Source organism: Tamandua tetradactyla, chromosome 13 (assembly GCF_023851605.1).
Source record: "Tamandua tetradactyla isolate mTamTet1 chromosome 13, mTamTet1.pri, whole genome shotgun sequence".
Taxonomy (NCBI): domain Eukaryota; kingdom Metazoa; phylum Chordata; class Mammalia; order Pilosa; family Myrmecophagidae; genus Tamandua; species Tamandua tetradactyla.
The window spans coordinates 28,070,151-28,086,176 of record NC_135339.1 but is presented as its reverse complement, the minus strand read 5'-3'; the positions used below and the strand labels follow the sequence as shown (position 1 = coordinate 28,086,176).

The 16,026-nt window shown below is 39.9% G+C and overlaps 1 pseudogene; it reads left to right on the top strand.

Moving 5' to 3' along the window:
* The first annotated feature begins 2,153 nt into the window (after positions 1-2,153).
* LOC143653072 (microfibrillar-associated protein 1 pseudogene) lies at positions 2,154-3,463 on the top strand (annotated as a pseudogene).
* Positions 3,464-16,026: the final 12,563 nt, after the last annotated feature.

The window sequence follows — 16,026 nt, the reverse complement described above, 5'->3', positions numbered from 1 at the left end:
ACATCTAGCCATTCTGAGATTCTAAGCTCCGAGGGGTCAAGCTGAGTCTTTTTTTTTTTTTTTAATTTTTAAATTTTTAAAGAAAATATGACAAGAAAGAAACACAAACATTCTTAACATATGATCATTCCATTCTACATGTATAATCAGGAATTCACAAGACCATCACATAGTTGCATATTCATCATCATCATCATTTCTTAGAACATTTGCATCAATTCAGAAAAAGAAATTAAAAAGATAACAGAAAAAGAAATAAAACAAAAACAGAAAAAAAAATTATACATAGCATACCCCTTACCCCTCCCTTTCATTGATCACTAGCATTTCAAACTAAATTTATTTTAACATTTGTTCCCCCTATTATTTATTTTTATTCCATATGTTCTACCCATCTGTTGACAAGGTAGATAAAAGGAGCATCAGACACAAGGTTTTCACAATCACACAGTCACATTGTGAAAATTATATCATTGCACAATCATCATCAAGAAACATGGCTGCTGGAACACAGCTCTACATTTTCAGGTACTTCCCTCCAGCCTCTCCATTACATCTTGAATAACAAGGTGATATCTACTTAATGCATAAGAATAACCTCCAGGATGACCTCTCGACTCTGTTTGGAATCTCTCAGCCATTGACACTTGGTCTCATTTCCTTCTTCCCCCTTTTGGTCGAGAAGGTTTTCTCAATTCCTTGATGCTGAATCTTGGCTCATTCTAGGGTTTTTCTCAATCCCCGTTGAGTCTTTTTTTGAGATGACTTATTCTTCCCTTGCCTGGCCTTGCTTTGTTCCATTCCCCTCCCAAGTGTTTATACTTTGAGCACTCACTTAGAAACTTTCTGCACGCTGTTGCTTCCTGAAGAATCCAATCTAGACAATTGGTGCCAGGAGGGGTAGAAAGCAGATGCTTAGATGAGATTTTGGAGCTAGATTAACTGTTGCCTGGCTGGCAAAGAGAACCCCATCCCTGGACATAGCTGAAGTACAGATAAAAGATAACACTGAAGTTGTTAAAACTTTCAGTGCCAGGGGAAACTGGAATCATATACCAATGGAAGGAAGTGCATTAGGATGCAGTGTATCAGGCAGTTGAGAAATATGGGCAAGTAGTAATTATAAAGACAATGGAATTGGCTAGTTATTGCTGGAGGCAATTAATGCTTTTGAAAGAGACCATGAAAGGCCGAATATGATTAATTAAAGCTAGATGTGAAAACCAATGTGCTTCCTTGGCAACATCTTAAACTCTTCTCTTGCAGTGAAAGGGCAGAGAAAGATGAGGGCTAAACCCAGAACTTAATCATTAGAAATAGCACAGGTCCAAGAATGTTAACTTATCGACCTAGTCAAGTATGCTATGTAAGGTCAGAGCCCTGATTGGAAAAGAATGGCCCTAATTGGAAAAGACTCCTCCTGAGAGATAAGGATACATTCAAATATTTACTCGTCCAGATTCCCCTGAATCCTCTGAGTGTATAGAAGAGAATTACAGAGGTTAACTGCTCCTTAAGAACTAATGCATTCCTCTTGCTTGACAATGATTAAGAGGTCTCTGCCCTGCAAGACAACATTTGCCCTTCCCTCAATATATATCCCTACCTCCCCTAATGACCACGAGGTCAATAACCTAGAGTTAAGTTACAATGTAAACCAACAGGGAAGGGCTGGGCCTGGTAAGGAGAAAAGTAATAACCATTGATGGTTCTGTAGAACCTAACTGACATATACCTCTTTTTCTTTCTTTCTTTCTTTTTTTTTTAATTGACAAATCTTCACACACATATATTCCATACATGGTGTCCAATCAGTGGCTCACAATAACATCAGGTAGTTGTGTATTCATCACCATGATCATTTTTAGAACATTTGCATCACTCCAGAAAACAAAAAAAAAAAGAAAAAACCTCACCCCTCCCATTCCTCTTACCTTCCCTCTCACTGACCACTAGTATTTCCAGCCACCCAATTAATTTTACCCTTTATCCCCCTATTATTTATTTTTTATTCATATTGTTTTTACTCATCTGCCCACATCCTAGATAAAAGGAGCATCAGACACAAGGTTTTTTCACCATCACAGTCACATTGTAAAAGCTATGCAGTTATATGATTTTAGGTTTTGGGAGTCACCACCGCTACCATCAACATGTAGGTCCCAAGCACACTCATGAAATAACCGCCCATTCAGTCTACAGCTGGAGCCATTCCAGTTCGCAATGAGAAAGGGAAGATTTCCGTGGAGAAAGTAAAGGTGAAATATTACATTAGGAAAGCGGCCAGACTATGCCCCTATGGAGTCCTCAGATGAGGAGGATGAAGAATTTCAGTTCATTAAGAAAGCCAAAGAACAAGAAGCAGAGCCTGAGGAACAGGAGGAAGATTCATCTAACGACCACCATCTGCAACATTTGCCAAACTATATTAGTGAAGATGTAGAAGAGAGATTGGCTCGGTGTAGGAAAACTGTGGAACCTGAAACCCACCTGAAAGTGACTCAGAGGTAGAAGGAGATACTTGGCACGTGGAGCGAGAAGATAGCAATGAAGAAGAGGAAGAAATTGATGATGAAGAAATAAGGTGGCACCGTGGCATGATGCGTCAGCGAGCACAAGAGAGGAAAAATGAAGAGATGGAAGTCATGGAGGTGGAGGATGAGGGGCATTCTGGGAAGGAGTCAGAATCAGAGTCTGAGTATGGAGAATATACAGACAGTGAGAATGACCTGGAACCTCGCCTAAAGCCAGTCTTCATTTGAAAGAAGAACCAAGTGACAGTTCAAGAACATGAGGCTGAAGCATTAAAACAGGAGCTGGAGCAGGAGGCAAAACACATGGAAAAGAGGCACAAGCACACACTCGACCTTGTAGAAGAGGAGACCAAGAAAGAGCTGGAAGAGAACAAGTGGTCCTTAGCTGCACTGGATACACTCAATACTGATGATGAAAATGATGAGGAATATGAGGCATGGAAAGTTCAGGAGCTAAAGAGAATTAAGAGGGATAGAGAAGATTGAGAAGTGCTGGAGACGGAAGAAGTAGAAATTGAACTCATGAGAAAACTGACTGATAAAGAAAGGCGAGCTGAGCTTCGTACAAATGGCAAAGTCATTACCAACAAAGCTGTTAAGGGCAAATATAAATTCTTACAGAAGTATTATCACTGGGGTGCTTTCTTCATGGATAATGATGAATAAGTATGTAAAAGAGATTTTAGTGCACCAACCCTGGAGGATCATTTCAACAAAACCATTTTTCCCAAAGTCATGCAGGTCAAGAACTTCAGACGCTCTGGCTGTCCCAAATACACAGCTGGAACTGCCATGGTGGATCAAGACGCCACTTCCTCCGACTCAGTGGGGTCAAGAGAATGCCCAGAACACTAAGTTCTTTACAGAAGGCAGCTGGGGTATGAGATGTATTTGAGCAGCCATCTGTCAAGAAGCGGAAAACTACCTAAGGTTCAAGTACTTATTCTTCCAACTGTGGAACACGAGGGGAAATCTTGGCACCTGGTCCTTGATTTGATTTTACCATAATTTACATGGTTTCTATATCCGGACTATTGGACCTATGCCATACTTAGGTTACTGGACAACCTAGGCTTTGTAAAAGTTGCTTCATAAGGTTTGGACTCAATGTTGAGAAACCCACAGAAAAGTACCAACTAGGTAGGATTAAAGGCTGAAATGTCAAACGCTTCATCAATGCTATCACTTTCCATACATACTTGGTACTGTTCAATTTCTTTTTCCAGCCCCTTAGCTTGGGTCAAAACATGTCCAGAAACAAACAAACAAAAAACCTATACAGTTATACAATCGTCTTCAAGAATGAAGGCTTCTGGAACACGGCTCAGCAGTTTCAGGTACTTCCCTCCAGCCACTCCAGTACACCATAAACTAAAAAGGGATATCTATGTAATGCATAAGAATAACCTCCAGGATACTCGACTGTTTGAAATCTCTCAGCCACTGAAACTATTTTTGTCTCATTTCTCTCTTCCCCCTTTTGGTCAAGAAGCCTTTTTCAATCTGATGATGCCAGGTCCCAGTTCACACCAGGAGTTCTGTCACACATTGTCAGGGAAATTTACACCCCAGGGAATCATGTCCCATGTAGCAGGGAGGGCAGTGAATTCACCTGCTGCATTGGCTTAGAGAGAAGGCAACATCTGAGCAAAAAAGGGATTCTCTGGGGGTGACTCTTACGCATGTTTATAAGTAAGATTAACCTATCCTTTGCAGGAATAGTTTCTTAGGGGCGAGCCTCAAAATTGAGGGCTCAGTTATTGATTTGATTGTCTCTACTGTTTGTGAGAATATGAGGAATTCTCCACTTGGGGAAGTTGAATATTTCCTCCTTTCTCTCCAGTCCACCAAGGTGACTTTCCAAATTAACTTCTTTATTCACTGCCCAAATTACTCTGGGATATATTAGGGCATCACACTAACCTGGACAAACCAACAAGATCTCATGCCCTATTCAAGAGTCCACATACTTACGGTGTTCAACTAAACTGACCATACAGGTTAAAGTTGGTAATGTGCTACCCAAAATATAAATTTTGCACCAAATAAACATCTCTCCCTTTGGTCTCACACAGAAATTGAAGTTTTAAAATATAGACAATATTCATTACCCTGTATTCTGATCTACCTTAGTCTTATCCAGACTAGCTTCATTCATATCTCTAGTTGAAGTCTGATCCCAGTTCCTGTTTGGGGTAGAGCTGACTTTCATAGCTTTGGAGCTCTGACTCTGGGTCTCAGGTGTCATATAAATACTCAAAGTTCCTGGGAATGACCAGGTTATAAACAAACAGCTCAGTATCTCAGAATTGAGAAATAACAGTTACAACTCCTGAATATATGTGACTGTTATAAGAGCTTACAATCTAGGAACCTTTACAATAGGCCCCTAACCTGATAACTCATGCTCTTGACTTCAATTCACCAAGTTTTATATTATAGTTAGTCAATATGATGATGATATTAGTCTTTTTGTTTCTGCCATTTCATTCAACATATAGCCCTTAAGATTCATTCACTTAGCTGCATCTTCATACACATACCTCTTAAAGAAATCAGAAATGCTGGAACTGCCATGGTAGGCATCAGAAGAAGGGAAGTTTAAGGAAGTGGGCTTGCTATAGTGAATAGACCACATAAGCCCACAAAATCTACCAGATGACTAGTGTTAGTTATGCAGGATGTTAGTGGGGGTGTATGGTGGCCAGGTAATAAGTGGAATCTTGGCCCAGATCTGTCTGGCTCACAGGAGTAATTTTTCCAATCCCCAAATGTATAATTAGAATGGACACAGGTAATAGTTAGCAGAAAATCCACTTTGGCTTTGTGACCTATGTGGTAGGAGCTACTGTAGTGGAGAAATCAAGCAGAAGCTTCTGAAGATGCTCCCCACCCCCACTGCCAATATAGTAAATAAAAAACTATTTCATCCTGGGGGGGGGGATGTTAGGGATTAGTAACACAGTTAAAGACCTAAAGAATGTAGGGATGCTGGACCCCAACATCGCCACTTAATTCAGCAGTCTGGGCCTTACAAAAGCCTGATGGATCCCAGAGGATGATGGTAGACTATTATAAATTCAACCATTAGCAGCAGCTATGCCAGTTATATTACTTTTGCTAGAGCAGAGCTATACAGTTCCAAGTACATAGTAGACAGCCATTGATTGGGTAAATGCTCTTTTCCACTACTATCAAAAAGAAGGATTAGAAACAGCTTATATTCTCTTGGAGCAGACAACAGTCTACACTTACAGTCTATTCCTAGGGATATGTTAACTCTCTGATCCTCTGTCATAATATAGTCTGAAGAGACCTGGACCAACTGGACACCTTATAGAACAGCACACTAATTGGACTAGATGAGGAAGAACTAGCAAGTGTGTTGGAGGCCTTGGTAAGGTAAATGTTCCAGAGCGTGAGAAAGAAATCCTACAAGGATTCAGGGACTCACTACATCAGCTGAATTTTTCGAGGTTAGGGAGTTTTGAGCACAGTAGGACAAATTATAGGAGCTCAGACTTCCCACTCTGAAGAAGGGAGCACAATACCTGCATGCCTGTTTGGGCATGGATGCAGTATCTTTTATACTTGGTGTCATGGTTAGGGACAGGTGTCAACTTGGCCAAGTTGTGGTACCTGTTCATCTGATTGGGCAAGCGCTGGCCTGTCTGTTGCAATGAGGACATTTCATAGGATTAGGTCATGATCACATCAGCTACATCCACAGCTGATTCCATTTGTAATCACCCAAAGGGGAGTGTCTTCTGCAATTAGTGATGCTAAATGCAATCATGGGAAGCCTTTTAAGGAGGACTCAGAGGAGACAGGTTCCATTCCTGCTTTGGCTGGTGAGCCTCTCCTGTGGAGTTCATTCAGGCCATCCATTGGAGTCATCAGCTTCGCAGCCTGCCCTGTGGATTTTGGACTCTGCGTTCCTACGGTCACGTGAGTCACTTTCATAAATTTTATATTTGCAAGTGTTCCCTGTTGATTCTGTTTCTCTAGAGAACCCTAACTAATATACTTGGGAATACTACTCTGTCCCATTTACTGGATGACACTAAAAGCTGCCAACTTTGGATGGAACACAGAACAGGAAAGAGCTCTATGTCAAATACATTAGACTTTACTGTATTAGAGATTGGTGGTGGGAAAAACTTCTTAGATGACTAAAACAAAGAATTGGGGACTAGGAAGTTGGGTGGGGGCATGCTAATGGATCAATGGAGAGGGTACAAGTGTGAAGATCTTTGCAGCAAATGTTAACACCCATCAGTAAATCCACCACTTAAGAGGCACTGAACAACTAGGTGGATAAAACGACTTGGCCATTTTATGTCAGTTGTAGCCTTGATACCAGGGTAGTGGCAGGGGGTAAAGTACATTCCACTGACCTTTTTTTAAAGTTTTCCTCAGGCACAGAGCTGTCCCACCGAAGTCCTGAAGGAGCTACTCTCAGAATTTTTATGAATCAAAAGGATCTGAGTGTCATAAAGGGCGAACAGTTATGACTTCTGCGTTGTATCACTCAGAGTCCCCTCAAGGTCTGGAGAATTTCCTCTCCTAGCTACTGGGACCGTTGGCTCACAGCTGAGCTGTTATATGAGGAGCCACTTCACCCAAGGTCATGTTCCCTTTCCCAGACATCTCATAGCCAAAGACTTGAACTCAAGTGTAGAGGTATAAAGGCTTGGGTTCACCCCTCACCTGGGATAAAGACCTCATAAAAGGTCAGTGGAATGAATTGCAGCCCCTGCCACTGCCTTGAGGAGCCTCACTCTGAAAGCCCCTTCTAGCTTCAGCACTCCCTTAGTGGTCAGCTGAGGTCTTGAGATTGTGATTATGTTCCAGTTCAATTTATTCCTCTGCTCAATCCTGCTTCCTTGTGATCCTGCACAGGTGTTGAACCTAAGTCCACTCTCTATATTTCTTCCATGCTATTCTCCATCTCAGAGTCTGGTTCCTGTGGAACCCAACTCACAGCGATTGTCTTTGTAGCTTTTTACTTTCAATGACAGTTGTTAAATTATATCCTGATCTTTCCTTTAATGAAATGAACCTCTCCGTGATTATTTAACATATTTATCAGGAACTTAATGGGTCTTTGTGTTCAGTAGGGTGTTAGTGTCAAGAGGCTTCTTTTTTTTTACTCCCATAACTATTTTAATATAGCAGAGGAAACAGGGCATACAGTAGAAAATATGCATGTTGCTTTGTGTTCTGTAGTTAAGCGCTAGGTTTTACCCCTTTGAAGAAGAGGCAGGTGATCTAGGTTGATTTTACAAAAAATGATACCCTTCGAGAGAAAAATCTTAAGCTTGCCACAAAGGAAATGTAGACTATTTCTATCTTGGGGGTGAGTAATTAGACTGAGGGGAAGAATAGGGGCTTTAGAATTGCAAAGTCCTGGCTTAAATACCAGTTTCACTCTTTATTAGCTGCTACTTTACACAAGTTACTTAGTTACCTAGGCTTGTCTGAGGAGTGCAGTGTAGCGAAAGGGTTAATTGTGTGAACTCTGGTGCCAGATCGTCTGGGTTCAAAGTTCTGTTACTTTCCACTAGGTAACTTTAGATGAGTTTCTTAACCTCTCTGTACCTCAGTTTCCTCTTTAAAATGAGGGTAATGATAGTACCTACCTTATAGTTTTGTTGAGAGAATTAAATAAATTAATTCATGTAAAGTATTTGGAACAATGCCATTGAGTGAGTAATCAATAAACACGGACTATTACTGTTATCCATACTACAGATTCATAATACTTACCCATAGGATTGTGGTGAGAATTAATATGAGGTAATATATGTGATATGATTAGCTCAGTGCCTGGCACACAGTAGGCCCCTAAAAAACGATTATAATCATGAAAATGTGGGTTATGACTACTTCCTAAGATTAAGAATTCTATCTACGCGCCAAGCACTGTGGTAAGTGCTGGCGATACAGAAGGAAACAAAGACACATCATATGGCTTTTGTCCTTGAGCTAAGGGTGAAAGCGATGTGTTAGTCTTGCTTGGTTCAAAGGAAGGCAGAAGTAAATACTGTCAGGCGCTAAGGGATATAAAACAACTTTCTAATTCCTACTCTTTTACCTTTTGGATTCTATTTGTCAACCCACCATTTACCATAATTACAGTTTTTTGGGGGGTGCATGTGAATTTCTTCTAATCAGTACTTTTGAGTAATTCTAATTCATAATCACTTTTCTTATCTGATATACAATCAACAAAATCTACAGCATTTCTGTTTGGGGTGATGGAAAAGTTTGGTGTTACAAATGGTGTTGATGGCAGCAAAACATCGTGAATGTAATTAACACCACTGAATTGTGTACTATACTTGAAAGTGGTTACAATGGGAAATTTTATATTGTATATATGTTACCACATTACAATAAAAAATACACCATTCAACTGATAAAACTGTACAACACAAAGAGTGAACTTTAATGTAAACTATGATAATTATAATAATATTGGTTCCTCAATTGTAACAAATGTACTACGCTAATGCATAATGTTAATAATAGGGAAAACTGTCTGTGTGTGGGGGGGGAGAGTATAAGCAAACTCTGTATTTTCTGCATGATTTTACTGTAAACCTAAAACTGCCCTAAAAAAATATACCTACTGAGGACAAAGGCACCAGGAATAAATAGTTATGACTGCTCACAACTTACTGGAAGAAATACATAACTATAGTACATTTTACATTATAAACATTTTTCCAAATATGTAATAATTATAAACAAAATGTTTAAGGTAGCAAAGAGAAGGGAATGATTAATTTTGCAGAAGGTCTTATTTCTATGCCCTCAACATGTTGTCACCATTAGAGTCATTGCTTAAAACACTAATATAATTGATCTTTCGGAATCCTATTTGTCTTCTTAGGTTTACATAAGACCAAAGTTTCTCAACTTTGGGATCACTGATATTTTGGGCAGGATATTTCTTTGATGTAGGGGACTGTCCTATAGGATATTTATCAACATTTCAGGCCTCTACCAAGTAGATACTGGTAGCACTTTATTCACAATAATAAAAAAAAGAAAAAAAACAAAACTGGGAAAAATCAGATATTTATTAACAGAAAAAAGAGTTCCCAAATGCCACCCATATACCACCCTATTATCCACAGCCTGCATCAGTGTGGTACATTTGCTACAATTCATGAAAGAACATTTTTATAATTGTACTATTAACCATAGTCTGTCATTTACAATAGAGTTCATAGTTTGTGTTGTACAGTCCCATTAAAAAAATTTCATTCTAGTAACATTTATACAACCCCAAATTTCCCCTTTTAACCACACTCAAATATACAATTTAGGGCTTTTAATTACGATCACAATGTTGTGCTACCATCACCACCATCCATTACCAAAACTTTACGATCAACCCAAATAATCAATCACGTTTGTTTTTGCGAAGGACACAACTGACTATGCCAGCCCTCACCTGGCAAACTCTGGACTGTTCCGTGGCCTAGCTCTAACATTCTGGAGAGAGAGAGACAGAGAGACAGAGACACTAGCTCCACAGTTCCTTTGCTCCTTGTATTTAATACAAGAGCACAATTACTGGGTTTTGATCAGTAGACTAAACAGTACAAATCGGTCTCTGGTGTTACCTTCTTTCCCACCATTTCTTTATACTTGGCTTCACCAGTATTTCTGTGCTACTGCTACTTTTCTTTCATTAATTCTCTCTGTCTCTCTCTTTCCAGAATATTAGAGCTAGACCGTGAAACAGTCCAGAGTTTGCAGTCTCTTTGCTGTGTTGATATTTAAGCCACCAAACAGCACTCTTAGGAACCAAAATAGGTGTCAAAGTGATAGGCAAGTGTGCTGGTTTGAAAGGAAGTATGTCCCCTAGAAAATCCATGTTTTAACCAAAATCCCATTTCATAAAGGTAGAATGGTCTCTGTGTTCAATATGTATGTTTGAAACTGTGATTGGATCATCTCCCCAGATGATGTGATTTAATCAAGAATGGTTGTTAAACTGGATTAGGGGATGACATGTCTCCACCCATTTGGGTGGGTCTTGATTGGTTTATTGGAGTCCTATAAAAGAGGAAACATTTTGGAGAATGAGAGATTTAGAGAGAGCAACACTACGAAGCAGAGAGTCCACCAGCCAGCGACCTTTGGAGATGAAGAAGGAAGACGCCTCCCGGGGAGCTTCATGAAACCAGAAGCCAGGAGAGAAAGCCAGCAGATGACACCGTATTCGCCATGTGTCGTTCTAGCCGAGAAAGAAACTGTGACTGTGTTCGCCATGTGCCTTTTCAGATGAGAAAGAAACCCTGAACTTCATCAGTCTTCTTGAACCAAGGTACCTTTCCCTGGATGCCTTTGATTGGACATTTTTATAGACTTGTTTTAATTGGGACATTTTCTCAGCCGTAGAACTGTAAACTAGCAACTCATTAAATTCCCCTTGTTAAAAGCCATTCCGTTTCTGGTATATTGCATTCCGGCAGCTAGCAAACTAGAACAGCAAGTCTTCTAAGTGAAAAAAAAATCATTTTCCTCTTTCATTAAAAATGTTTTATTTTGAAACAGTCCAGGTCAAGATGGCGGCTTAATAACGTGTGCATTTTAGTTCGTCCTCCAGAACAACTACTAAATAACCAGAAACAGTACAGAACAGCTCCTGGGGCCACATCAGTGACCAGACACACAACGTACCCCAGTCTGGACCAGCTGGACCAGCTACGAGCACCCCCACAACCGTGAGTTCCCAAGATGCAGCGGCCAGTGCCCCTCCCCCACAGGCCGCTTCCCAGAGGGGAAAGGAAAGGACTTTACCAGCAGCAGGGACTGGGCACAATCAAACGCCAATTGTGGAACTAATTAACAAATTCTGACTACTAAAAATAGGCCCCCAGATTAGGTGAACCTGATCAAAGCGGAGGTTGCTCATTTTTGCCCTGGCGCCAAGGGGGCAGGACTGACGGAAAAAGGGGGAAAAAAAAAAGAAGGAAACAGAGGTTTTTGTGGCTGCATATCTACAAAGGCTTGACTGCCTCTGGATACAGCAGCAGGACTTTTCAGGCTGCAACTGCCCCAGGCATAGGCAGAAGTGAGCTCTTTTGGGGGCTTGTCTGGAGCCTGTGCCTTCCCCAGGGGAGGGGTGAAGCCCAACTCAGGTGGAATCCCTCCATCAAGGAATTCAGACACCAGGGCTTGGTAATTTGAAGCCATTAAAACCAGCCTACAGGGCGGGCCACGGTGGCTCAGCAGGTAAGAGTGCTTGCTTGCCATGCCCGAGGACCCGGGTTGGATTCCTGGTGCCTGCCCATGAAAACAAAAACAAAAAAAAACCAGCCTACAACCTCTCCTCTGTCTCCACCACACCCCCAGCAGGGAGAGTGTGCCAAAGTTAAAGGAACCGCATCATCTTATGCTGGTGGGACCTGAAGTCAGACAGGCGCCGCACACAGGGCAGGATAAGAAAAACAGAGTCCAGAGACTTCACAGGAAAGTCTTTCAACCTGCTGGGTCTCACCCTCAGGGAAAACTGATGCAGGTGACTGTTTCCTCCTGATAGGAGGCCAGTTTGGTCTGGGAAAATCTGGCTGGGGTATATAATATCTAAGTAGACCCTCCTAAGTGTGTGTGTGGGGGAAGGCACCACACAAGCAGGGCAAGAAACAAGAAAACAAGAACTGAAAAACTCTCCTCTGTTAAACAAAACTTAAGCTAAAGATCCAAATAAAGCTGAATGGAATGTCAAAGAACAGATAGACAACAAATTCATCCAGCAAGAAAACCCTAGATAAAAGAAGTGAAAGCAATCTCCAGAATAAACTAATTAAGGTAATTAAATGCCTAGACGCCAGCAAAAATAACAAATCACACTAGGAAAATTGAAGATATGGCCCAGTCAAAGGAACAAACCAACAATTCAAATGATATACAAGAGCTGAAACAATTAATTCAGAACATACGAACAGACATGGAAAACCTCATCAAAAACCAAATCAATGAATTGAGGGAGGATATAAAGAAGGCAAGGAAAGAACAAAAAGAAGAAACTGAAAATCTGAACAAACAAATCACAGAATATGGGAATGAAAGACACAGTAGAAGAGATTAAAAAAAAACAATGGAAATGGTAGATTTCGAGAGACAGGCCATAGGATTCCTGAACTGGAGGACGGAACATCTGAAATCCGACAAGAAACAGAAACTAAAGGAAAAAAAAAGGAAAAATATGAGCAGGGACTCAGGGAATTGAAAGACAATATGAAGCGCATAAATATACGTGTTGTGGGTGTCCCAGAAGGAGAAGAGAAGGGAAAAGGAGGAGAAAAACTAATGGAGGAAATTATCAATGAAAATTTCCCAACTCTTATGAAAGACTTAAAATTACAGATCCAAGAAGTGCAGCGTACCCCAAAGAGAATAGATCCAAATAGACATACCCCAAGACATTTAATAATCAGAATGTCAGAGGTTAAAGAGAAAGAGAGGATCTTGAAAGCAGCAAGAGAAAAGCAATCCATCACTGTTGCTTTCTGTTGAAACAGAGCTCGAAGGATATTAAGGAATGATGAGAAGGAGAGAGAAAAAGGAAGAAAAGAAAGACAGACACAAATGGGTTCAGGGGGTCTGAAGTTTAACTCTACATCAGACATCAGACATCAGACAACTTTATTCTCAACCAGATCCTAGTTATATACCACAAGATGTCAATAGATATGCAGGCATTTCCTGAGGGAGCAAAGTTCTTATCTTACAGTGTTCTTCATATTTAAAATAACCATTTGGGGTAAATATTCTCTTTCTCCCAGACTGCTCTACATAACAATGTCCACAGTTTACTCTTGCCATCCTGAGGCCAGCTGCTTGCAACAAATTCTGTAGGTCTTGCTTTAAACCTTTGGCTCCTACACATCACATACAAGGGAAGCCCAATAAGACTATGCGCAGATCTCTCAGCAGAAACCATGGAGGTGAGAAGACAGTGGGATAATATATTTAAATTATTAAAGAGAAAAACTGCCAACCAAGAATTCTATATCCAGCAAAACTGTCCTTCAAAAATGAGGGAGAAATTAAAACATTTTCAGACAAAAAATCACAGAGAGAATTTGTGACCAAGAGACCAGCTCTTCAAGAAATACTAAAGGGAACACTAGAGACAGATTAGAAAACAGAAGAGAGAGGTGCAGAGAAGAGTGTAGAAAGGAAGACTATAAGTAAAGGTAAGAAGAAGGAAAATTAGATATGACATATAAAATCCAGAAGGCAAAATAGTAGAAGAAAGGACTACCCATGCAGTAATAACACTGAATGTTAATGGATTAATCTCTCCAATCAAAAGACATAGTCTGGCAGAATGGATTAAAAAACAGGACCCATCTGTATGCTGTCTCTACTCAAAGGACACGAGGCCAAGGACACAAATGGACATTTACTCACCAATGTTTATAGCAGCATTATTAACAATTACCAAGAGATGGAAACAGCCAAAATGTCCATCAACAGACAGTTGACTAAACAAACTGTGACATTTACATAAGATGGAATATTATGCAGCTGTAAGACAGAATAAAGTTATGAAGTATGTAACAACATGAATGGACTTTAAGGACATTGTGCTGAGTGTAATTAGCCAGAAACAAAAGGACAAATACTGTATGGTCTCACTGATATGAACTGACATTAGTGAATAAACTTGGAATATGTCGTTGGTAACAGAGACCATCAGGAGATAGAAATAGGGTAAGATATTGGGTAATTGGAGCTGAAGGGATACAGACTGTGCAACAGTACTGGATACAAAAACTCAGAAATGGACAGCACAATACTACCTAACTGTAATGTAATTATGTTAAAACACTGAATGAAGCTGCATGTGATAATGATAGAGAGAGGAGGGCTGGGGACATAAATGAAATCAGAAAGAAAGATAGATGTTAAAAATGGAGATGGTATAATCTAGGAATGCCTAGAGTGTATAATAGTGAAATGTACAATGTACAAATTTTAAAAATGTTTTTGCATGAGGAAGAACAAAGGAATGTCACTATTGCAGGGTGCTGAAAATAGATGATAATTAATACTTTAAAATGTCACCTTATGTGTGAGACTAAAGCAAAAAATGTTTATTTGTTACCAAATTTATATTTTGACTAGAGCATTTCCTAATATAACTCATGTAGATAGTGTGATTGAATGTCATAAGTACTTGGAATCTCAGGTAGGACATGAGATTTTGTTGGTTTGTCCAGAGTGATGCCCTGATGAATCCCAGAGTGATTTGATCAGTGACTGGAAAAGTATTTGCAAGCCCCCTTTGGGGAATTGTGAGAGTGGGGAGAAATTCAACTTCCCCAAGTTGAATTCTTGATATTCTCACAAGCAGTGTGGACAACCAAAGCTATACGCTGAGTCCCCAGTGTTGGGGTTTGTTCATATGAGACTTAACCCCGCAAAGGATAGGTCAAGTCTACTTAAAATTTAGGCCTAAGAGTCACCCCCAAGAGAGCCTCTTTTGTTGCTCAGATGTGGCCTCTCTCTCCAGCCAACATGACGAGCAGTCTCACCACCCTCCCCCTCTCTGCATGGGATATGACTCCCAGGGGTGTGGACCCTCCTGGCAACGTGGGACAGAGATCCTGGAATGAGCTGAGACTCAGCATCGAGGGACTGAGAAAAACCCTAGAATGAGCTTGAATTAACATCAAGGGATTGAGAGAACCTTCTTGACCAAAGGGGGAAGAGTGAAATGAGACTAAGTGTCAATGACTGAGAGATTCCAAACAGAGTCGAGAGGTTATCCTGGAGGTTATTCTTATGCATTAAGTAGATATCACCTTGTTGTTCAAGATGTAGTGGAGAGACTGGAGGGAACTGCCTGAAAATGTAGAGCCATGTTCCAATAGCCATGTTTCTTGATGATGATTGAACAATGATATAGCTTTCACAATGAGACTCTGTGAATGTGAAAACCTTGTGTCTGATGCTCCTTTTAGCTACTGTATCAACAGAAGAGTAGAAAATATGGAATAAAAATAAATAATAGGGGGAACGAATGTTAAAATAAATTTAGTTTGAAAAGCTAGTGGTAAATGAAAGCGAGGGGTAAGGGATATGGTATGTACAATCTTTTTTTTTCTCTGTATCGTTTTATTTCTGTCTCTGTTGTCTTTTTATTTCTTTTTCTAAATCAATGCAAATGTTCTAAGAAATGATGAATTTGCAACTATGTGATGATATTATTACTGATTGTATATGTAGAATGGAATGATATCTTATTGTTTTTTGTTAATTTTTTGAATTAATAAAAAAAGTTTTATTTCATGAAGACTTGTATTGTTTCTACTCTGTTTTCTTCTCAGTTCAAACAGACAGTAATACCAGTGTCACTGCAATTTTAAATAGCACACTTAGCTTTTAATAAGTGACTGGAAATAGAATGAAAAATAAGAACAAAAACAATTAAAAAAAAAATCATGGGACCCCATGCAAT